We start from the raw sequence: 24,135 nt of genomic DNA, 5'->3' as shown, positions 1-24,135 counted from the left end.
GTTTGTTAAATGAAGCTTAACAATGACTTTGTGTTTTTTGAGTTGCCACAGTATGCAATAGACTGGCATGTCTTAAGGTCAATATTAGGTCAAAAATGGCAAAAAAGAAACAACTTTCTCTAGAAACTCATCAGTCAAACATTGTTTTGAAGCTATACAATGCTTGAAATTGAAGATTTCATACAAAGGTGTACACTACAGTCTTCAAAGACAAAGGACAACTGGCTCTAACAAGGACAGAAAGAGATGTGGAAGGCCATATGTACAACTAAACAAGAGGATAAGTACATCAGAGTTTCTAGTTTGAGAAATAGACGCCTCACATGTCCTCAGCTGACAGCTTCATTGAATTCTATCCGCTCAACACCAGTTTCATGTACAACAGTAAAGAGAAGACTCAGGGGTGCAGGCCTTATGGGAAGAATTGCAAAGAAAAAGCCACTTTTGAAATAGAAAATCAAAAAGAAAAGGTTAGAGTGGGCAAAGAAACAGACATTGGACAACAGATAATTGGAAAAGAGTGTTATGGATCTTAACCCCATTGAGCTTTTGTGGTATCAGCTAGACTGTAAGAAGTGCCCGACAAGACAGCTACATCTATGGCAAGTGCTACAGGAAGCATGGGGTGAAATGTCACCTGAGTATCTGGACAAACTGACAGCTAGAATGCCAAGGATCTGCAAAGCTGTCATTGATGTACATGGAGGATTTTTTGATGAGAACACTTTGAAGTAGTTTAAGAAGTTCTGAATTTTTTTTCAAATTGTATTTTGCACATTATTAATGCCCTGAATATACATACTTGTATGGTCAGACTCGCGTTTATTGTCTTAGGAATGAATGTTACACCATGGCCTGTACTCTGGAGCGGGATCAATTCGGAGGTGGAGGGTCCGTCATGGTCTGGGGCGGTGTGTCACAGCATCATCGGACTGAGCTTGTCATTGCAAGCAATCTCAATGCTGTGTGTTACAGGGAAGACATCCTACTCCCTCATGTGGTACCCTTCCTGCAGGCTCATCCTGACATGACCCTCCAGCATGGCAATGCCACCAGCCATACTGCTCGTTCTGTGCATGATTTCCTGCAAGATAGGAATGTCAGAGTTCTGCCATGGCCAGCGAAGAGCCCGGATCTCAATCCAATTGAGCAAGCCTCGGACCTGTTGGATTGGAGGGTGAGGATTAGGGCCATTCCACCCAGAAATGTCCGGGAACTTGGAAATGCCTTGGTGGAAGAGAGGGGTAATATCTCACAGCAAGAACTGGCAAATCTGGTGCAGTCCATGAGGAGGAGATGCACTGCAATACTTAATGCAGCTGGCGGCCACACCAGGTACTGACTGTTACTTTTGATACCCCCCCTTGTTCAGGGACTCATTATTCCATTTCTGTTCGTCATGTGTCTGTGAAACTTGTTCAGTTTATGTCTCAGTTGTTGAATCTTTTTATGTTCATACAAATATTTATACATGTTAAGTTTGCTGGAAATAAAAGCAATTGAATGTGAGAGAACATTTATTTTTTTGCTGAGTTTATACACACACACACACACACACACACACACACACACACATATATATATATATATATATATATATATATATATATATATATATATATATATATACATGCAGAAGAGTACGTTTATTTTATATTCCGTTTTCAACTATTTTAATCACATTTGAGCCTTTTAGAATCTTACATAAATTAAACATTACATACATTTTAAAAAGTACAAATTTAATTTCCTTTAATGTTATAAAAATTGCATGTAAAACAATACACACTGTATTATTTTCTCACAGTTTGAAATTTCACCTCAACTACACATTTTAACACAATTATTAACAAGTTTATACCTAAAAAATAAAACAGAATTACAAGTATCCACCTTTTTCCTGAACGTGGAAGTGTTCCACGATTCGACTGTTTTAAATATCCGGTCTCCAGTGTTTTCACTCGCATCGGGGTATATTTTTAGCAGGTAATATAATGTTTAAGGTGTTACATTTGTAAAAATTGTAAAAAAAAACAAAAAAAACAAAAAACATGCAGAAACTTCACAGAGTACAGGTGACCATATTTTTATAGACAGTGCCTTACCTGAGTGTGTAGATGACATGAGGCGATGGTCTGAGGTTAGTTAAGTTGATATCATTAATTATTCTGAGTTGTTATGACAGCCAACAATAGCACAAGTTGAGCCTGAAATTCATTTTTACACCAGGTAACACTTAAATGGTTGTTGTTCTCCTCTGGATCCCTCGTTTTGGCAGTTTTTACTTGGTGTCTCGAGACCAGAAATACAAAACAGGCAATTAGAATCATCATGGCTGCACCCAGTGGTTGCTCAGGAAAACATCATGGTTACTTGTGTAACCTCCGTTCCCTGATGGAGGGAATGAGACGTTGTGTCGATGTAGTGACACTAGGGGTCACTCTTGGGAGCCCGAGACACATCTGGTCTTTGATAAAAGACCAATGAAAATTGCCGAGTGGTATTTGCATGCCACTCCCCCGGACATACGGGTATAAAAGGAGCTGGTATGCAACCACTCATTCAGGTTTTATGCTGAGGAGCCGATATAAGGTCCGGCCATTTCAGCGGGTAGTTCAGCGTTGTGGCAGGAGGCACACAACGTCTCGTTCCTCGTCTGGGCCGCCAGGTCTAGTCGGGGGGTGTCCCTCCCAAGGGGAAGACACCGCGGAGACCACACCTCGCCCAAAGAGAGGGGGGGATATTTAAGTGGAAAAATACATCACATGGTCTTTCCAACCATGTGGAGAGTCTTCAAGGTAGATCCTACCCAGCGGGGGAGGAGTTACTACAAACATGGAGACTGGGGCAGAAGGGCTCTGCCCAAGGAAGACGCAGTTTCCCAACAGGGAAACGAACTAGCAGAAGATATATATCGCATGGGGTTAGCCTTACAGGGAACCACCACATGCGGAGCACCTACCCCAGAACAGGACTCTTAGTTAGCACATGTACTGGGCCGGCAGTGAGTCTCTCCGAAAACTCGACTGCCACAGGGCTCAGAGGAAGTCAACCAGGGAACAAAGTTTGTGAACACTACTGGGAATTAATGGCTCACGTCTTCAGCTCAAAAGGAGATGGAAGGCGTTATGTGCAAGCGGTACACCCGGCCGGCTATCCCAGGCTTATCCACTTGTATCTGTTCTGCAAATGTCTGTTAGAGAGGCACCCCTGGCCAGGGCCCAGGAGGCCGCTACGCCCCTAGTATAATGGGCTTGCAGCCCTACCGGGGGCGGCATGTCCTGGGCGTGATATGCCATAGTTATGGCGTCAATGAGCCATTGGGCGATCCTCTGCTTGGAGACAGTGCTTCCTTTCCGCTGTGCACCAAAGCAGACAGAGAGCTGCTCAGAGATCCTAAAGCTCTGTGTGCGATCCAAATAGATGTGTAAAGCACAGCAATGAAAGGGCTGGGTCTGCCTCCTCCTGGGGCAGCGCTTGCAGGTTCACCACCTAGTCCCTAAAAGGGGTTGTGGGAACCTTGGTCACATAGACCGGTCGGGGTCTCAGGATCACGTGAGAGTAGCCCGGACCGAACGCCAGGCATGTTTCGCTGACAGAGAACGCTTGCAGGTCTCCTACCCTCTTGATGGAAGTGGGCGCAGTCAGGAGGGCAGTCTTCAAGGAGAGTGCCTTAAGCTCGGCTGACTGCAAAGGCTCAAAGAGGGTTCTCTGTAGACCCTGAAGAACTACAGAGAGGTCCGATGAGGGAACGAGGCACGATCTGGGGGTATTCAGCCTCCTGATGCCTCTTAGGAACCTGATGATCAGGTTGTGCTTCCCTAAGGACTTACCGTCGACTGTGTCGTGGTGTGCTGCTATGGCGGCAATGTACACCTTCAAGGTGGAAGGGGACAGCCTCCCTTCCAACCTCTCCTGCAGGAAGGAAAGCACTGATCCGACTGTGCATCTCTGGGGGTCTTCCCGTTGGGAAGAACACCACTTAGCAAACAGACGCCACTTAAAGCCATACAGGTGCCTCGTAGAGGGGGCCCTAGCCTGAGTGAACGTGTCTACCACCGTCCTGTCCAGGGGCCAGACATGGAGATTCCAGAGGTCTGGTCGCGGGTGCCAGATGGTGCCCCGTCCCTGAGAAAGAAGGTCCTTCCTCAGGGGAATTCGCCGGGGGGGGCTGTCGCGATGAGCATGAGGTCCGAGAACCATGTCTGGGTGGGCCAAAAGGGTGCTACCAGGACGACCTGCTCCTTGTCCTCCCTGACCTTGCACAGGGTCTGTGCAAGTAGGCTCACTGGGGGAAACGCATATTTGCGCATGCCAGGGGGCCAGCTGTGTGCCAGCGCGTTTATGCCGAGGGGGGCCTCGGTCAGGGCGTACCAGAGCAGGCAGTGGGGAGGATTCTTGGGAGGCAAACAGGTGCACCTGTGCCTGTCCGAATCGACTCCAAATCAGCTGGACTGCCTGAGGGTGGAGTCTCCACTCTCCCCTGAGGGTAAACTGTCATGACAGCGTGTCAGCTGTAGTGTTGAGGTTGCCTGGGATGTGAGTGGCTCGCAGCAACTTGAAGTGCTGCTGGCTCCAGAGGAGGAGACGGCGGGTGAGTTGTGACATACAATGAGAGCGCAGACTGCCTTGGCGGTTAACATATGCTATTGTTGCCGTGTTGTCTGTCTGAACTAAAACGTGCTTGCCCTGGATCAATGGCCGATACCTCCGCAGGGTGAGCAGAATTGCCAACAACTCGAGGCAGTTGATGTGCCAATGCAGTCGCGGGCCAGTCCACAAGCCGGCAGCTGCGTGCCCATTGCAAACAGTGCCCCAGCCCGTTTTGGAGGCATCCGTCGTGACCACGACGTGCCTGGAGACCAGTTCTAGGGGAACACCTGCCCGTAGGAACGAGAGGTCGGTCCAAGGGCTGAAAAGACGGTGACAGACCGGCGTGATGACCACGCGATGCGTCCCGTGGCACCATGCCCATCTCGGGATTCGAGTCTGAAGCCAGTGCTGAAGCGGTCTCATATGCATCAACCCGAGCGGGGTGGCCACCACTGAGGATCCCATATGCCCCAGGAGCCTCTGAAAAAGTTTCAGTGGAACCACTGTTTTCTGTTTGAATGCCTTCAAACAGACCAACACCGACTGGGCGCGCTCATTCGTGAGGTGCGATGTCAAAGAGACTGAGTCCAACTCCAAACCAAGAAAAGAGATGCTCTGAACCGGGAGGAGCTTGCTCTTTTCCCAGTTGACCCGAAGCCCTAGTCGGCGGAGGTGTGAGAGCACCAAGTCCCTGTGTGTGCACAACATGTACCGAGAGTGAGCTAAGATTAGCCAGTCGTCGAGATAGTTGAGAATGCGAATGCCCACCTCCCTTAGCGGGGCAAGGGCTGCCTCTGCGACCTTTGTGAAGATGCGAGGAGACAGGGACAGGCCAAAAGGGAGGACCTTGTACTGATATGCCTGACCCTCGATTGTAAACTGCAGGAAGGGTCTGTGTAGAGGAAGGATCGAGACGTGGATGTACGCGTCCTTCAGGTCTACCACCGCAAACAAATCTTGATGCCGGACTCCCGCCGGAATGCATTTTTGTGTCCGCATCTTGAACGGGAGTCTGTGTAAAGCCCGGTTCAGTACTCGCAGGTCCAAGATTGGCCACAACCCACCGCCTTTTTTCAGTACGATGAAGTTGGGCTGTAAAACCCCTTCTTCATCTCGGCCGGAGGGACAGGTTCTATCGCACCCTTCCGTAGGAGGGTAGCAATCTCCGTGCACGATAGCAGTGTTTTCGTCCTTCACCAAGGTGAATTGGACACCGCTGAACCTGGCGAACCTGGCGAACTGAATCGCGTAGCCGAGTCGGACGGTCCGGACCAGCCATCGCGACGGATTGGAAAGCGCAAGCCACGCGTCCAAGTTCCGCGCAAGGGGGCCAAAGGGACAACTTCGTCGGACGTACCGGCAGGTGGGGCCTCGCGGTGGGGCGGAGCTCGAGGTGCCACACCATGTCGTGGCCGTGCTGAGTCTAAGGACATTGAAGCACTTACGTAGCTCCTTGTGACCACCCCCGGAACAGTCTGGAACGTGGGAGGAAGAGGCCTGTCCTCGTGACCCGTGGAGACTGTCACATCGGGGGCGGATTTGTGCCACAGCTGGGCGCTCAGGGGCGGGAGACCACCGCTGGAGCGCCAAACCTGCCAAATAGAGTGGTGGACGGTGGTCGTGATGATGGCCGTGCACACCGGATACGTGACCCAGGGAACAAGGAAACCGCTCTTGCTGAACTCTTGAGTACTGCAGCCACTTGGGCATGCAGCACAATTAAATGCAAAGGTAACAAAAAGACGGAGAGGTCTGCTTACCAGCTCCAGAGCAGTGGGTTTCGACGTCCATGGGTCGCCCGTCTCAAGGGCACTTTGAAGCCTTTCACGGGTTCTGGGCGGCCACGAGATGGGTGGCGTCTGCTTCCTGCAGTGGGCTCCATGCCAGGGCCGGGCCAAAGGGGCGGGCTGTGGCGGAGCCGGTGCAGTCACCGCAGGGGGACGCCCTTGGCGACGAGTAGACGGGGTGCGGGATCCTGAGCCGTGCCGGGGCAGGATATTCCGGATAGCCTCCGTCTACTGCTCCACCGTCGAGAACTGCTGGGCAAAGTCCTTGATGTGTCGCCGAATAGGCCAGCCTGGGAGATGGGGGTAGAAAGGAATCGTGTCCTGTCGGCCTCACCCATCTCAACCAGGTTGAGCCAAAGGTGGTGCTCCTGGACCACTAATGTGGACATCGTCCACCCGAGAGGCCGTGCCATGACCTCCGTCGCTCGGAGAGTGAGGTTGGTCGCTGAGCGCAGTTCTTGCATCAATCCCGGGGTGGAACTACCCTCGTGCAGTTCCTTTAGAGCCTTGGCGGACTTGCAGGAGAGCCATGGCGTGCAGGGTGGAGGCGGCTTGTCCGGCGGGGGGATACCCGGCGGAGGCGGTCCCATTGGGGTCCCCAAATCGCCCCCAGTGCTAGCCGCGCTGGCCTCATACCCGTGGATAAAAGTACCGAGGCGGAGAGCCTCTGGGGTAGCTCGCTTTCTTACGAAGGCGAGCTGCGACTGCATCGTTGCCATGGACATGTCCTCGCAATGAGAACATGACCATCCATGAAGGCTGTCTCCACTTGAGCAGTGCCCAGACACGAAAGACAGTGATCGTGACCATCAGATTTTTAAAGACGCGTCTTTAAAAAGACGTTCCGTGTGTGCCGCTCTTTTAGAGAAATATACTCTTTTAGAGAAATATACTCTTATTTCTGCCAAAGTGCCCAGGGGCATTCTCTGCAGTGCACCAGTGCAGAGGGGGGAGAAGCCGCTGAAATGCACCGTCAGATCCAGCAGAGGTGAATGAACAATCGTGGGAATTCAGCTCAGTGAGCATGACCATTCGGCTCCGAAGAGTGGTTGCATACCAGCTCCTTTTATACCCGTATGTCCAGGGGAGTGGCATGCTAATACCACTCGCCAATTTTCATTGGCCTTTTATCAAAGACCAGAGGTGTCTCGGGCTCCCAAGAGTGACCCCTAGTGTCACTACATCGACACAACGTCGAGTGAGTGACAGATAGGGAACTGTGGATACCAATTCAACTGTTGTATCATGTAAAAGTGCAGTGTGTCATAGCTGTCTGAATGTGATCTGTCAGGTCCAATGTACCTCCTTGTGTGTCAGACAAATTAATATTTCCAGTGACAGGAAAAAAACACCTCACTAGCATTTTCACGTAGTGAAAAGGTGGTGTAGACTTACACCAACAACTCTTGGTGGAAAAATATGTTCTGTGCTTCCATACGTAATCCATTTTGAAAGATTTTTTTTTTTTTTTCTGTTATGAAAAACATGAAAATTGTGAGTTTCAACAAAAAGCTCTATAAGAAGGCAAATTGTTTATTTCAATTTTATTGAATATAAGCCTATCATTGGCCTACAGTCCACAACAATCCATTTTGCAACTGAATTAATTAAACTATCCAAGACAGATTTATTATAATGGCTTTTCTAAGGACACGTCAATGTACATATGCATCAGATGGCTTTTGGAGTGTCTCACTTTGGTTGCGTCACGTCTTAAACAGCATTTTTTGGCTGCTCTTTTAAAGTTACACATAGTTTGAAACTTAGAAAAATATATTCTGTGATCCATGCATTCAGAATTATGCACTGTCTAGGTGTGTTGCAAGTAGGAGTTCTCATCTTGTGCTGTTGCTGGTGAGTGTGGTTTGCTCTCTGTACGGCTGCAAATTGACTCTACAGCTGGAGTTTCACTTAGTAGTCCCTGCTGAAAAAAACAGGTGGTAACATGTTTTATATATATATATATATATATATATATATATATATATATATATATATAAGGGCTGTCAAACTACATCAAAAACTCATTTTAGACCCGGGTCACAATTGTAACTGGTGGTATTAAATGGGTTAACGACAGTGTAGATTAGCTATGTCTCAAACAGTTTTTTGACCGTTAAAACTACAATGTCCGACATATTCAAAAATTGTCTGCGCTACCATGGAGGTTTAACTTTCCTGACAGTTTATGGAAAAAGCAGTTCAAAATCAATTCACTTCAGAATCTCATCAAAACAGTCTTTTGTTGCTATCTTCTGGAGCAGAAGGACATCAGGCATATGGTTTAAAACTCTTGCTGTAGCACATCAGATGATTGGCAGGTGAGTAGATCCTGAAATTAATTCACAAACTTGCACACATGTCAACTGGAGAGTTTATTCATGATAACATGTAAACATGCATAAAAGAACGGTTCGTGCCCATAGATGCGTTTTGGGTGATCCAGTCAAAAGTGGACAATCGAGACATCTTTTTTTTTTTTTTTTACCACGTCTTCGGATTTCGAAGGAGAGTATCTGGTTTAATGACACATCAATCATTAGCCTATGTCAGTGTAGTAAAAGAAAAAAAGAAAGCGCTAGAGCGCCATTTCTCTTAATTATACTACTTGCATTTAATCTAAGTACAAACATAATCTTTAGAGCAGAATTCTAAGTTATTTAGTGAAATACCTGAAATAACAGAGCTTCAAATGTGTATGCATAGTCCATCGCGTTACAGCACAAAATAAACACCAAAATGAGATGACTGGATTTTTTTCCAGTTTGTCTGGCAAACTTAATCATTCCCAGACACGTTGGTCGTGTGCAGTGCAAGGCAGGTGTTCAAATGGCAGCTGTCTTGCTGCTGCGTTCATGTTTCAAAGTTATGAGCTATATCTGTGCTTTGCGGGCATGTTCTACTGCTATGCTACATTGATAAAATGCTTGGTGCAAGTCTTAGCATAATGTCTCCCACCATCTTTTTTCCCGACGGTCAATGCATGTGACATTAGCGCCGTTTGCGTGAATTGACTCGCTTCTCATAAACTACGGTTTATTCAATGGGTCATATTAAGCGTTAACGGCGTAAGTTATTAACGCATCAACTTCGACAGCACTAATATATATATATATATATATATATATATATATATATATATAAATTGAGTGACACTGGAATCGTTTGCGGGAGTGCACTGGTAGGAGCCTCTGCAGTAGATAATGCCGTGGTGTTGGCCGTGGCTGCGGGTGGCTCTGGCTCTTCTGTTGTCGGCGAGTCCATCAGTGTTACCCTGGCTTCTGCATCACGCACGGCATCATTGCCAAAATCACCGGAATGGAGCTTTGTAGTGAAACATGGCCGACGCAGGTGGAATCATGCCGAGGGCCAGTTTCCCCTGTCAAAACAGTGAGCTGGTAAAACTGAGCAGAGGATGCCTAAGCCTATTGTTGGCACTGGGGCAACAATGTTTAGAAAACATAAAAGTGGTGCAAACAAAGTTGGTAAGTGCGTTTGCTACCAAATTCTCACCAGACCTTGATGCAGAGACGCTGTCTAACTATCTAAAAGAAAAGCTTGGACGTGACATTAACTGTCAACGGATTGTCACTGCGTGTAACAGATACAGCTCATTTAAACTGAGTGTTGAATGCAATGATGATGCGGAGATGTATAACCCGAAGCTCTGGCCTGAAGGCTCTGTTATGCGGCGATATTATGAGCCACGCAAGGCAGGAGTTACGGGGTCTAACATAGCTACTTCTACACTTGGTGCAATGGTGCCGGTTGGGGCTACGGCCGCAAAGAACATTTGAATTATCTATGTGTGTTGTATCTTACAACTGTCGGGGGCTGTGCATTGGCAACAGCGCAGGAGACAGGGCCCGACGTAGAGTGGTTGACAACTTGTTGCAAAACTGTGATATTTTGTGTTTGCAAGAAACTTTTTTACTTAAACAGGATTTGGGGAAATTGAACTCTTTTAATGACAACTTTCACGGGGCTGGTAAATCCACAACTGATCTTACTATGGGAATAGTGAGAGGAAGGATAGCAGGAGGGATGGCTATCCTATGGCACAGAAAGTTGGACTGATAATGATAAATGTGATAAGTGTCGTTAGGGTTGAAGTTGACTGGTGTAATGCTGTACAGTTAAAGATGAATAACAAAGAGTTAATTATCCTCAATGTATTTACACCTTACAAGTGTGAGAATGAGGATGAATACTTGATAGACTTGCTTTTATAAATTCCTTTATTCATGACAATCATTCTACAAGTGTTTATGTGGTTGGTGATATGAATGCTGATCTTTCAGATAGATGCTCAATGTTTCCTAAATATATGCTACAGTTCTGTGATGATAGCAATCTTATATTATCCATTCAAATGCTTTTATCTGCAGATAGCTATTCTTACATAAGTGAAGCATGGCACACAACCTCATGACTTGACCATTGCATTAGTACTGCTGATGCCCATGCCATTTTGCGATCAATGAAAATTTTGTATGGGATATCCATGTCTGATCATGTGCCATTTCTTATGATTCTTGATTTTGATAGTCTCCCTGAGATGACTTATGAGGTTAAGAGTGCCGGAACAGCAAAACTGGACTGGGCTAAGCTCACATATAAAGATGTCTTAACATACTATGGGAAAACCGATGCCCTCTTGAATTATGTTTATTTACCCAGAGGAGCAATTATGTGTTCTGATGTAAATTGTAATGACATTTCTTACCGTAGAGCCCTCTGTGCTATGTATGATTGTATTGTGGGAGCTGTGTATGAGGCCAGTAGACCATACTTTACTTGCTCTGATAAGGCATACAACAGCAAGCCAGGTTGGAAAAAAGTATGTGTCTGCATATCATGCAGAAGCTAAGGAGGCATTTAAGGCATGGGTTTTGGCAGGTAGGCCCAGACAGGGGCCTGTTCTGGATTATAAGAAGTTCACCAATGCTAGGTATAAATATGCGGTCTGTTATGTTTGCAAACATGAACAAGTTATGAGAGTAGAGTCTATGGCTGAAAAACTACTCTGTAACAATGTAATTGACTTTTGGAAGGAGGTGAGAGTTCTAAAAAGGAGCAATACATTGTTACCATGCACTATAGAGGGAGTTTCTGGAGCTGATAATATAGCTGAGTTGTGGAGACAACATTACTCTGCTTTATTTAACTGTGTTAAAATTGACCACTATAAAGTGGATAATGTTGCCAACAGTGATACAGTGAGTATTACAACCAATGAGGTCTATCAAGCAATAACACAGCTATCTGATAGAAAAGCAAGTGGCTTAGGTCAAACCACTGCAGAACACCTCAAGTTTGCGAGCCATTTGTTTCACTGGATTTATGACCCATGGACTGTTACCAGAGTCTATGTTGTCAGTTGCTCTTGTGCCTGTCATCAAGGATAAAGCTGGCAAGGTTGGGAGCCTGGATAATTATAGACCATTTGCATTAGCTAGTGTGTTATCTAAAGTTCTGGAAAGGATTTTATTAGATCGCTTATGTGTATATATTGCTACCACAGACAACCAGTTTGGATTTAAGGCTAAGCATGGTACTGATTTATGTATCTATGCCTTGAAATAAGTAGTTGAAATGTATAGCAGGCAAAACTCATCTGCTGTAATCGGCTTTATTGGTGCCTCTAAGGCTTTTGATTGAGTTAATCAACAAAAACTGTTTCTAAAATTGGGTCAAAGGGGCGTGCCTAACTGCATGATAAGAATCCTGGCATACTGGTATGCCAATCAGAGTATTAAGGTCAAATGGGGTAATAGGGTCTCCGCTCCTTTTGGCATTGGTAATGGAGTACGACGGGGGTTACTCTCACCAGCCCTCTTTAACAAGTACATGAATGACCTGTCTGAACAATTAAGAGGCTGCAAAACTGGCTATATGATTGGTAACACCCTAATGAACCATCTTATGTATGCAGATGATCTGGCTATTTTTTCTCTGAGTAGTGCTGGCTTTCAACAGGTACTGAATATGTGTTGTGATTACGGGGTCAAACATGATGTGCAATACAATACTAAAAAGAGTGTTGCCATGATATGTAGAACAAAAGGGGATAAGGACCTCAATTTTCCAGATTTTTATTTGTCAGGGCAAGTACTATGTTTTTGTAATAAAACAAAACAAAATATCTTAGGCACTTCATTACCAATCAAATGCATGATGATGGTGACATGTATAGGCAGTGTCGTATGTTATATACTCAAGCTAATATGTTGGCAAGAAAATTCTACATGTGTTCAGATCATGTTAAGATAAGTCTCTTTACAGCATATTGCACTCCTCTCTACACTGCTCCCTTGTGGGCTAAGTTTAAAAAGGCGAGCCTACACAAGCTTCAGGTTACTTATAATGACTGTATGTGGATCTTGCTTAAAAAACCTAGGTGGTGTAGTGCAAGTGACTTGTTTTGTAATGCAAGAGTCAACACTTTCCAGGCTCTGTTGAGAAATCTGATGTATACATTTATCTGTCGACTGAATGATTCTCAGAACGCTATTATTATGCTGCTGTCAAGTCCTAGGCTTAGTGTCATACGATACCAGTCACCTCTGTGGAAACATTGGTATAATTGTCTTTTATAAAAAGTGGCACTGCCTTTTTTCTATTTTTATTGTATGTATTGTATCTAGTCTCTGTGTTATAATGTTGTATGTTTGCTAATGGACTCTGAGTCTGACAATGAAGTTGAACTGAACTGATCACATATATATATAAATACACACACACCTTTAAAGCTTTGATGTCTACATTTTGCTATCAACTTGTCGTGTAAGCACTTTATCAAAACGGTAGCTTGACTGTAGTTTAAAGGTGATGTGTGTACATTTTTCTATGTTAAAATATTTTCTCTTATCCTCACTTTATATGACTCTACAGTATTTACGGCATTCATGGGTTGATTTCCCCAAAAAGTGTATGTACTCTACTTTGGCTCTGTGACTACCAAAACTATGCTCTGTTGGTTTGAACAGCCTGACACAGCAACAATGGCTTAACCAATGAGTTTGGGGCAGACTATCTGTTTCAAAAATGGTACCAATTTACTCTCGTATTGGCGGAATCAGGCAATGGACTCCAATTTCAGGAGCCCATGCCACATTAACACATGGGCATGCCTGTCGCCTGTCATCTATGACGAATGACTTTCCGTGACAAAAGGGAACTCTCGGGGGGATTAGGTGTACATTTCGGCAATTTTGTAAAACAATTCTTAATCTTTTGCCCCCAGAAAATATCATTTTTAAGAGTCCATCCATCAAAACAGAAAAGTCAGGGACCTGTTGAGGAATAAGTCAGTTTTGTTGGTTTCAGAAACACAGATGTCCCTGGGCAATGGTTAACTTTTCCATTTATTCTTTTACTCTTCGAAAACTGTTCACTATTTTAAATTCTTCAGGCTATTTATGAGAATGCACTTTTCAAACCTGTGGATTGATGGAGGCATGTGATGCCCCAAACAGTCTGGGTCACTGGGGGATTGCGGTGTCTAAAATGGTACAGGGTGAAGTATTGGTCATTGAGGTGTGTGTAGAAAGGGTACTGCCAACAGACTCAATGCCATTAGGGCAATGCATTTGGCAAAGAAATGCCAAGTTTCTCCTAATGAGAAAGAAATATGTTTGCAATCCCAAAGGGAATATGAAAGTAATGATTATCATTAGACTGAAATGTATTTTTAATGAATAGAAGTTGTGAATAATGCAAGCTGGTTATGAATCCACAAGAGAATTGAATATACCTGTTTTTGTTTGTTTCTTTTTCTGTTTTTAGACTTTTCACTTTTTCAAATGCTTAAAGCAGTTCAGAGGGTAGTATTTATTAGTGTTTCACAACTACAGTATTATTGCTCTCACTTTGGTTTGGGGATTTTTTGAAACCCCTAAGTATTAAACTTCAGAGTGTAATACATCCTGCAACATTTATGCTGCAAAAATGAATTATAAACTTAAATAATGTGGCTTGTTGATGTGTGCTGTTCTATTTCTGTGCAATTGGAATTAGAATTTCTGCCTTCCGGATGTAACATACAAAAAAATACAGACTTATATTGAAGGAGCGCTTGGAGCTATAGCTATTTAGGGACCAGAATATCATAGAGGCATTGTGATGAGCTCTTTTGACTTTGGCCAGTATGACACCACCTAGCAACACTCTGGCAACACTCTAGCAACCACCTAGAACATCATTGCAAGGCCATAGCAATGCCAACTAGCCACGACACCCTAGCATCATGGTGGCAAGTTTTGCAGGCAAGCATCACTCACATTTTCTTCAGAAAATGTAAAACTATGTTGTTGCTTTTTTGTTTGTTTGTTTGTTGTTTTCTGTTTTTGGTTTAATTTAGATAAAATGCAGAGAGCCCAAGCACAGGATGTGCTATTAAATTAATCCTTTGTCTGCACAGTCAAATCCTTTTAAATTTAATTCCAAATCAAGCATCTGTATCTTCTCTGCCAGATCCAGCTGGAGCAACAACAACAGATGCAGTTTTGGAAAGTGTTGGTGCGGCTATCCTTATGAGGACTCTTCATAGACATAATGATTTTTATACTGTACAAACTATAGATTCTATCCCCTACCCCTAAACCTAACCCTCACAAAAACTTTCTGCATTTTTACATTTTCAAAAAAACATAGTTTAGTATGTTTTTTAAGCGATTTGAATTATGGGGACACAAGAAATGTCCTCATAAACCACATTTCTTGCTTAATAACCGTGTAATTACCAGTTTGTAACCTAAAAAAAATGTCCTCGTAAACCACCCAAACCCGCACACACACACACACACACACACACACTGCAAACTCTTTGAAAACAAAAAGGATATTTTATCCCATTTCAGAAAATATACCTATATACTTGATATATACTTGAGCTGAATACTGTAGCTAATGCAGTTCTGAAGAGTGAATTCATTAAACAGTTGCGCTTTTGCATACAGTGTTTCAGCACAAAACCATTGTTGTCATTCTTCAGCGCAAACACACCTCTTTCCTATGAAAATTATAGATAATAAATTATAGACTGCATTTTTTTTTTTTTCATTTCCAATAATTTTTCTCCATTTTTTTTTTTTTTTTTTTAAATATACAGTTTACAACAGCACAGAATACTGGAATATCTCACAATGCGCTTGACTTGACCTGCCATTTCCAGTGTGATTAATTAACTGAAAAGATTTACAGATGCTATTTTATTTTTACCATCTCTTTTTTTATGACTTTAGTATTTGATCAAACTACAAAAAGTTAAGACATCTTATGACAAAATTGATTTAAAAATTTAAAAAATTCCAAGATGATAACTGCAATTTTCGTAGTTTAAATAAAATAAAAATATATGTAAAAATACACCAGTAAAATATGTATAAAAGTATATTTTACTTAACAATAAAATACATGTAATTTTGCAGTAAAATATTGTAATAAAAAAAAAAAAAGTTTTTTTAGAAGAAAAAGTGTGATTTACATATAGTTTACAGTGAAAATGTGTTAATTGGTAAACTGGTAGTTACCTTAACATGTACAGTGAAAAATTATATTTTATTTAAAAAGACAATATAGGTAATTTTTCAGTCAAATATTGTAAAAAAGAAATTTGATTTACCTTAGTTAACGGTGAAAAATATATATATTAAGAAAGTACAGGTTCTTTTACAGTAAACTATTTTTAAAATTAAAATATTTTTGTTAACATATTGGATATATATATAATTTAAATATTGTTAAAATATTTATACTTCTGCCAGTTTTTTTTATCAGTCAATTAAACACATTTGTGTTTACAGTGTGCATCGTGATGATGTAATGAGACCACGATGTTGCATGTTACTTTACGAAATGTTAAATTGTTAAATCATTAAATAATGCTTAATGTTTCACTAACTTTATATATATATATATATATACTGTATAGATAGATAGATAGATACTGCACAGTATTTAGTATTAAGCTATTCTGAACACGTGAATATATTTCCTCTCATTAAGGCAATCTAATTTACCGATTTCTAACCAGGAAACCAGTCTGACAAATATTGTTTTTCCATTATAATTAAGTTGACTTCGGATCTCACACAGCAACTGTGTACCAATGCTTTTGTTTTCATGTGGAAAAATGGCCATCTCCTTCTCTTTGAAATGACACATTCTTTCAACACTTCACAGGAAACACAACAAAGCGATGGCGTCTAAACACCCTCACTACTGCGGGGAGTTTGTGAGCGACTCGATGCAGACATAAAAAAAAAAACATTCTGTTTCAGCTTATCATCTAAGTGAAGAAATACTTGAGGACTCATTTCATGAACACAAATCTTTCCTCAAAGCTCTGGAGAGGCTTTCTACAGCAAACACATCACGCTGGTATAGGAATTGGTCGTGTTGAATACTGGATGCTTTTAGCTGAAGGACTACTTTAGTGAACAGTGATGAATTGTTGATAGTGTTCAGAAACAGAGATGAATTCCCAGCTGTATTTCTGTCTGCTCTCTGCCAGGTAACCCAGAGGAAAAATTATGTTGCTCATTTAGGTTCTCTTTATAGCTCAGTAAAGGAATAGTTCGTATAACTATCAGGGCCCTATTTGAAGCCTTAGGCACAGCGCTATGCAATATGACATACACGTACAAAGTCAGGGGGCATGGCCATTGACTTTTGGTATTTCGTGCAAGCATGCGCTAAATCTAGGTACAAGTGGGTTTGGCGAAATTGAGTGTGCAAAGTGCTAATGGCTGGGTCAAGTGCAATTTAAATTTGAAGTTCTTCTCCTGTTATTGCACCATCAGCATCCTATTATATTGTCGATTCCCTATCAAGCACCAGCGATATAAACAAAGACAGCACATTTATAATAAATTGGTAGTGTAAATTGACTGTTTGCAATGAAGTAGATGAATAGAAATAGGGACTTACATTCTTATGTGCATTAACTGCGTCCTGGCATATGCAGGACCTGAGTTAAGACATTGCACTGAAAACGGACTTGCTTTTTAAACATCTAAGCACAATGACATATTCCTAAGGAAAATAGCAAATTGCGCTTTGTGCTATTTCATTAACATACAATACACTCACAGTTTGTGCACATACATCCACAGATAGCGCAAACACTCCCACCAACACCCACTTGTGCTGGCATGAAAATTGTCCTTAGAATTAGCGTTCTCACGGAAATTAGATAAGATGTTCCACATGGTTGTTGCGAGTTGCACTGCGCCTAGCGCAATCACGAAAATAGAGGACTCTTTCTTAGATGTCCCCTTTTGCTCTTCATTTACTCTCATTGCTGTCTAGGTAAAACAATTGAGATATTACAGAGATCTCATTTGTGATTTTTGTTTCTTATGGGCCTCTACAGCTCAGATTTCAATTATTTCAGACTAGTAGCAGCATTGTGACTGTCTGTCCTGTCTCGATGGATCAGTCTATTCCAGAGTTTTATGTTCTCTGCAGCCTGAGATGAGCAAGAACTGGAGGTACATGAACACAAGCCTCCGAATGTCCCTGGATGATGAAGTGGGCACAAACAGCCACGCAGCACCAAAGCCAGGTGTTCCCGAGGGAGTGTTTGGTCACTTGTTTGATGGAGGGATGTAAAGGCATGCAGAGCTATTTTTAGAGCAGGGAAAGCACAGTTAAACTATTATGTAGAACAGAGTCAACAGAGTCAAGTTTTTGAAGGAGAACGATTCAGACAATCAACCATCTCATGTTCCTTATATACTGTGTGTACAGTATATACTGTGTGTAGCTCTGGCTGGGCCACTCAACGACATTCACAGAGTTGTCCCTAAGCCACTCTTGTGTTGCCTTGGCTGTGTGCTTAGGGTCATTGTCCTGTTGGAAAGTGAACCTTCAGCCCAATCTGAGGTCCTGAGCACTCTGGACCAGGTTTTCATTAAGGATATCTCTGTATTATGCTGCGTTCAGCTTTCCTTCAACCCTGACCAGTCCCCCAGTCCTTGCCGCTGAAAAACACCCACACAGAATAATGCTACCACCACCATGCTTCACCATTGGGATGGTATTGCGCAGGTGATGAGCGATGCCTGGTTTCCTCCAAACATGATGCTTGGAATTGAGGCCAAACAGTTCAATCTTCATTTCATCAGACCAAAGAATCTTGTTTCTCTTAGTCTGAGTCCTTTAGGTGCTTTTTTGTGTCTTGCACTGAGGAGTGGTGTCCGTCTGGCAACTCTGCCATAAAGCCCAGATCGGTGGAGTGTTGCAGTGATAGTTGTCCTTCTGCAAGTTTCTCCCATCTCCACACATGATCTCTGGAGCTCAACCAGATTGACCATCGGGTTCTTGGTCATCTCTCTCACCAAGGCCCTTCTCCCCCGATTGCTCAGTTTGGCCAGGTGGCCAACTCTAGGAAGAGTCCTGGTTGCTCCAAACTTCTTCCATTTAAGAATTATGGAGGCCACTGTGCTCTTAGGAACCTTCAATGCAGCCAAAAAATGTTGTAGCCTTCCCAAGATCTGTGCCTCAACACAATCCTGTCTCTGAGCTCTGCAGGCAGTTCCTTTGACCTCATGGCTTGGTTTTTGCTCTGATATGCAGTTTCAGCTGTGAGACCTTATATAGGTGTGTGCCTTTCCAAATTATGTCCAATCAGTTGACTTTGCCACAGATGGATTCCAGTCAAAGTGTAGAAACATCTCAAAGATGATCTAGAGAAATGGGATGCACTTGAGCTAAATTTCAAGTGTCATAGTAAAGGGTTTGAATACCTATATCAATGTGATATTTCAGCTTTTTAATTTTAATAAATTTGTTATAAAACAAATCTGGTTATAAAAAGTTATAAAAAAATCTGGGTTTTGCTTTGTCATTATGGGGTATGGATAAATTTAAAGTCTGCAAAATAACAAAATGTGAAAAAAAATTAAGGGGTCTGAATACTTTATGAATGCACTGTGTATATATATTGGGTCTAAAACTTTGTCAAATCCAGCATCGAGTAAAAGCGAGCTGTGCCCAACTGATCGAGCAACTCATCAACACGAGGCATTGGGTATGCATCAAATTTAGACACCGCATTGACTTTCCTATAATCCACACAGAACCGTACTGACCCGTCACTCTTAGGGACTAGAACAACTGGGCTGGACCAATCACTGTGGGATTCTTCTAATACTCCCATATCGAGCATTGCATCTAATTCTTCCCAAACTACTTTTTTCTTGTACTCGGGCAGTCTGTAGGAATGGCTATGTGCCACTACCCTGGGCACAGTCTCGATGTGGTGCTGAATGAGGTTTGTACGACCAGGCAGAGGGGAGAACACGTCTGCAAATTACTTTTGCAGCCTGGCGACCTCTGTGACTTGCGATGGTGAAAGATGGTCCCCACAAGTGACCGGGGTGACATGATTGGCTTTTAAGTACACCTCCGGCCCGAGCTCCACCCTCTCCGAAACCACCATTGCCAACATCACAGGGACCACCTCCCTCCATAATTTCAGGAGGTTGAGATGGTATATTTGACATGCGTCACCTCTATCTGTTCACCTTATTTCATAATCGAGATCTCCTACACATCGTGTGATCTCAAAGGGCCCTTGCCTCTTGGTGAGTAATTTAGAGCTCGACGTTGGGAGTAATACAAACACTTTGTCTCCCGGTGCAAATTCCCATAGCTGAGTGTCCCTGTCATACAGTTGGCTTTGACATTCTTGAGCTTGGAGCAAATTCTCCTGTGTTAGTTGACCCAAAGTGTGGAGTTTTTCTCTAAGATCAAGAACGTATTGAATTAAATTTTTGCTGTTTGAAGGTCCTTCCTCGCAAGCTTCCCACATGATGTCGGCACAACGTGCGGTCGCTGCCCATACAGCAGCTCGAATGGACAAAACCCTTTGGAGGCTTGTGGGACATCTTGAACTGCAAATAACAGGGGATCGAGCCACTTGTCCCAATTTCTAGCATCCTCGTGTACGAACTTACGAATCATATTTTTCAGGTTTTTATTCAACTGTTCCACCAACCTGTCTGTCTGTGGGTGATAAACACTGGTGCAAATCAATTTAATACCCAATCATTCATAAAGTTTGCATAGTGTACATGACATGAACATAGTGCCCTGATCAGTGAGGATTTCTTTCGGAATCCCCACTCGGGAGATTATTCTGAAGAGTGCCTCCACAACACTACATGAGGAGATGATGCGCAGAGGAACTGCTTCCGGCTATCGCATTGCATAGTCCACCACAACCAGTACAAAACGTTGTCTGCGTGCCGTCCGCTCTAATGGCCCAACAAGGTCCATGCCAATTCTTTCGAAAGGGACCTCGATTAATGGAAGGAGGCGCAATGGTGTACTTGGGGTGACCGGTTGATTCAACAGCTGACATTCACGTCATGCTGCACACTACCTGCGAACATCCCCGTCAATGCCCAGCAAATAGAAATGGGCATTAGTCAGTTCAGTGTATTTTCCTGCCCTAAGTGACCCACCATCGTATTATAATTAGCCATCTGGAATAACATTTCCTGACAGCTCCGTGGTATTAACAATTGGGTTGTATCCTCTTTTGTCTGAGCATCCTGCATCACTTGATACAAATACTCTTTTATAATAGGTAAAATACAGATATGAAAGTGTGATGTTTGGCTGAAGCTGTTGACCATCAATAACTTTCACTTGGTCAAGGGCATGCCTAAGGGTTTCGTCTCTCGGCTGCTCCAGAGGGAAGTCCCCTTCAGGAAATCCTCTAATGACAGGAGGGGCCGAAGCCTCCCCCTCCCTTACATCATCCTGACGTGGAGCTGACGAAGACTGCCCCGGCACTGCCTCCCCAGCCAAGGCATCATACATTTCACATCTAATCATTTTCTCACAGGACCCATCCAAACATATTCCCTTCAACAGAGTTTGAAATTCTGGCCAATTAGTTCCCAAAATTAGTGGATGGGTGAGGCGGGAACTAACCGCAGCCTCCACTCTATGTTTTTGCCCCTGAAATGTAATAATGAGTGTCACTACAGGATAATTGTGAATATCCCCATGCGCACACCTCACTCTCACACTTTTACCAGTGCCCAAAGCCTCGTCTTGAACCAAACATTGGTGTATAGTGGTCTGTTTGCAGCCAGTATCCACTAAGGCTTGATGTGTATTCCCCTTGACACTCACTGGTATTCTGTATGCTCTGGCTTGATCGGGGGCAGCAGGAAATGCAACTCCAGCAGCCCAGCCCAGGCCTAATGCCCGCACCTGTGTCAGCGGGTGCGACCGCTTGAGAGGGAGAGCGAAGAGACATAGGGGCCACCGGTGGCAGGGAATAACCGGTGAGAATGGGGAGCGGCTTCAGCATGACATTTCTGTGCCTCTGGGGAACCGGGATTGACTGGAAAAAAGGGGAGAGAGAGTGAGGATACGTCATACACCAGGATATTCACCACCGGTAGTTGTTGCGCCGCGAGCTGGGATTCCCCGGACAACAGTGGGATGAGTCTGGCCACCCACTGAGCATGCGGCCAGCTCCAGATCTTGGCCATCCTCTCAAACAGGTCTAAGAATGCCTCCGGATCATTTTCATGAGGGCGACTGGAGGCATGGGACTGCTGTGTCCAGGGGTTTCTCCTGGTGCAGCAAGCTCCAGATCCTGTGCTGGTCCTCTGCTTGAGCCTGGAGCACCTCCTGGAATCAGCAATCCTGGTCCTGGCGCAGCTCAAGCAGGGCCTGATATTGAGCATGATGCATACTGGCGAGGGACCTGATGACTACCACCAACGGTGAGGACTCCATGTCGGCATATACTATATTTCCTCCAAAATCCTGGGTTTCGGCACCAGTGTAACGGGGTTCGTTGTTGGATGAAAGGAGGAATTGGGAAACGTGAGGCTTCAACTCAAAAGTTTGGTCTTTAATAATGTATAACTCTAAAATAGCTTTTCAGCTTCAACATAAACAGACAACTTTGGCGGTTGAAGCTTGTTTCTCTCCTTCGGCCTCAGGCATGGTCTCTCCTTTTATTGCTCTCCCCAGTGCTTATTGCAATCAGAAACAGATGTTAGACATTATAGCGGTCAGGTGTGCACCTTTACTGCTTTCTCTCTCTCCGGACGAACGCTCGACCACGCCTCCACCACCACAAATACATTTTTGGATGCAAGTCCAGTAACCTCAACCATATATTGCATCAACTTATAGTTTCTAACTGTCATAATCGCACATAATAACACTGTGGTAATTAATGTGTGTCTGTTTTTAAAAGATACTGTACACATCAAGGACAGCTAAAAAAACAGCCAAGACTATGTTCATAATTCTTAGAATTGGTGGGTGGGGGTAGACATGTGCACTCCACAGGGGACCAAAAATGCTTTGCTTATCAGTTTATAAAAAGCCTTTTATTTAATTTCCTTTAAATTTCCTCCAATATCAGCTTCGGCCTTCCTAGTGTCTTTAGATGAAACTGCAACAGCTTTGAAGAGACAAACATATAAGCCTAACTTGTGTTCATATTCAGCAGATGTCAGACAAAATCATTTGGCTAAATCAGTAAATCCTTTAGAGAAATGCATGATGTCTCATATAGAATTATGTCAGGATAAGTCGCAACCCAATCCGACGATACAACACAAGTCTTCTCAGATGAAAAAGATAAGTCTTTTTTGACAGCCAGATACATTTTAATCCATAAAAATGGCTTTAGTATTGGGCTGCCATTTATTGGAACCACTGAGGTGAATCTATACACTCTGATAGCATTTAATGGAAATATGTTCAGCACAATAGAGTAGATACTAAGCGCTCACATGGTGATTGAACAGTGTATGTGTATGACAGTTTCAGTGGTATGCGTGAAATGACAAGATACGCTTGGATGAAAATGGGCAGTGCATTTCAAAGACAGCGCTGCAGATATGGCATTATGACACTGTGCTGTTTTATTATACTTCTGAATAAAAAGACTGAAAATAAATACCACAAAAGCATTAGAAAAAACGGATCTCAAATCGCACGGCTTGGAAAAAGAGATTATTTCTTTCATCACCTGAGTATAACTTGCTTTTCCTTGGGTTTAAAGGAATAGTCCGAACCCAAATGACTTTCTTTCTTCCGTGGCACACATAAGGAGTTTAGCAGAATGTTGACGGTGCTATTTTTCATACAAAGAAAGTGAATGGTGACCAGGGCGGTAAAGGCTCCAAAAATGAAAAGAAGTATCATAATATCACCTTAAAAATAGTCTATATGTCTTGTGTGCTATATTCCAAGTCTTCTGAAGACATACGATAGCTTTGTGTAAGAAACAGACTGAAATTTAAGTCTACTACTTGGACTTATTCCAACCTGGTGATGTTATTATACAGTACCTACATTTTAGCAAAATTATTTATTGGCTTGCTGTATGTATTGCATCAGTTTCCAGGTGAAATGAACACTAGAGGCACCAAAACAACAACTTGTATTCCCTTCACAAGAAAACTGCAGATTATCAGTTCATAAACACTTTACGCCCTGTTCCTCACACAGTGTTCTTTTATGACATACTGTATAAACACTTTTACTATATATTGCATGACTTGTAAGGTAACATTTTAACGTTTGCATTACATAACCAACTAAATTTTCAAGCTTGTTCAGTTGCAATTAAATTGTGCGTTAGCTCAACCGATATAGCATTGCATTTGCGATGTAAAGGACAGGGGTATGAATCCTGAAAAGCACAAGAGTTGACGTTAGTTGAAAGTGTCAGATGCACCACAAAATGACGTGGTTGCTTCAA

At 43.3% G+C, this 24,135-nt stretch overlaps 1 protein-coding gene across 3 annotated transcripts in view; it reads right to left on the bottom strand.

Annotated features, from left to right (window-relative positions):
- LOC127427851 (ephrin type-A receptor 8-like) overlaps window positions 1–24,135 on the bottom strand; it is a 122,644-nt gene that overhangs the window by 85,451 nt on the left and 13,058 nt on the right. The gene's annotated exons all lie outside the window — the stretch shown is intronic.

Source organism: Myxocyprinus asiaticus, chromosome 37, assembly GCF_019703515.2.
Source record: "Myxocyprinus asiaticus isolate MX2 ecotype Aquarium Trade chromosome 37, UBuf_Myxa_2, whole genome shotgun sequence".
Lineage (NCBI taxonomy): Eukaryota > Metazoa > Chordata > Actinopteri > Cypriniformes > Catostomidae > Myxocyprinus > Myxocyprinus asiaticus.
Note: the sequence above shows the minus strand (reverse complement) of the source record. Positions and strands in the feature narration are given on the sequence as shown.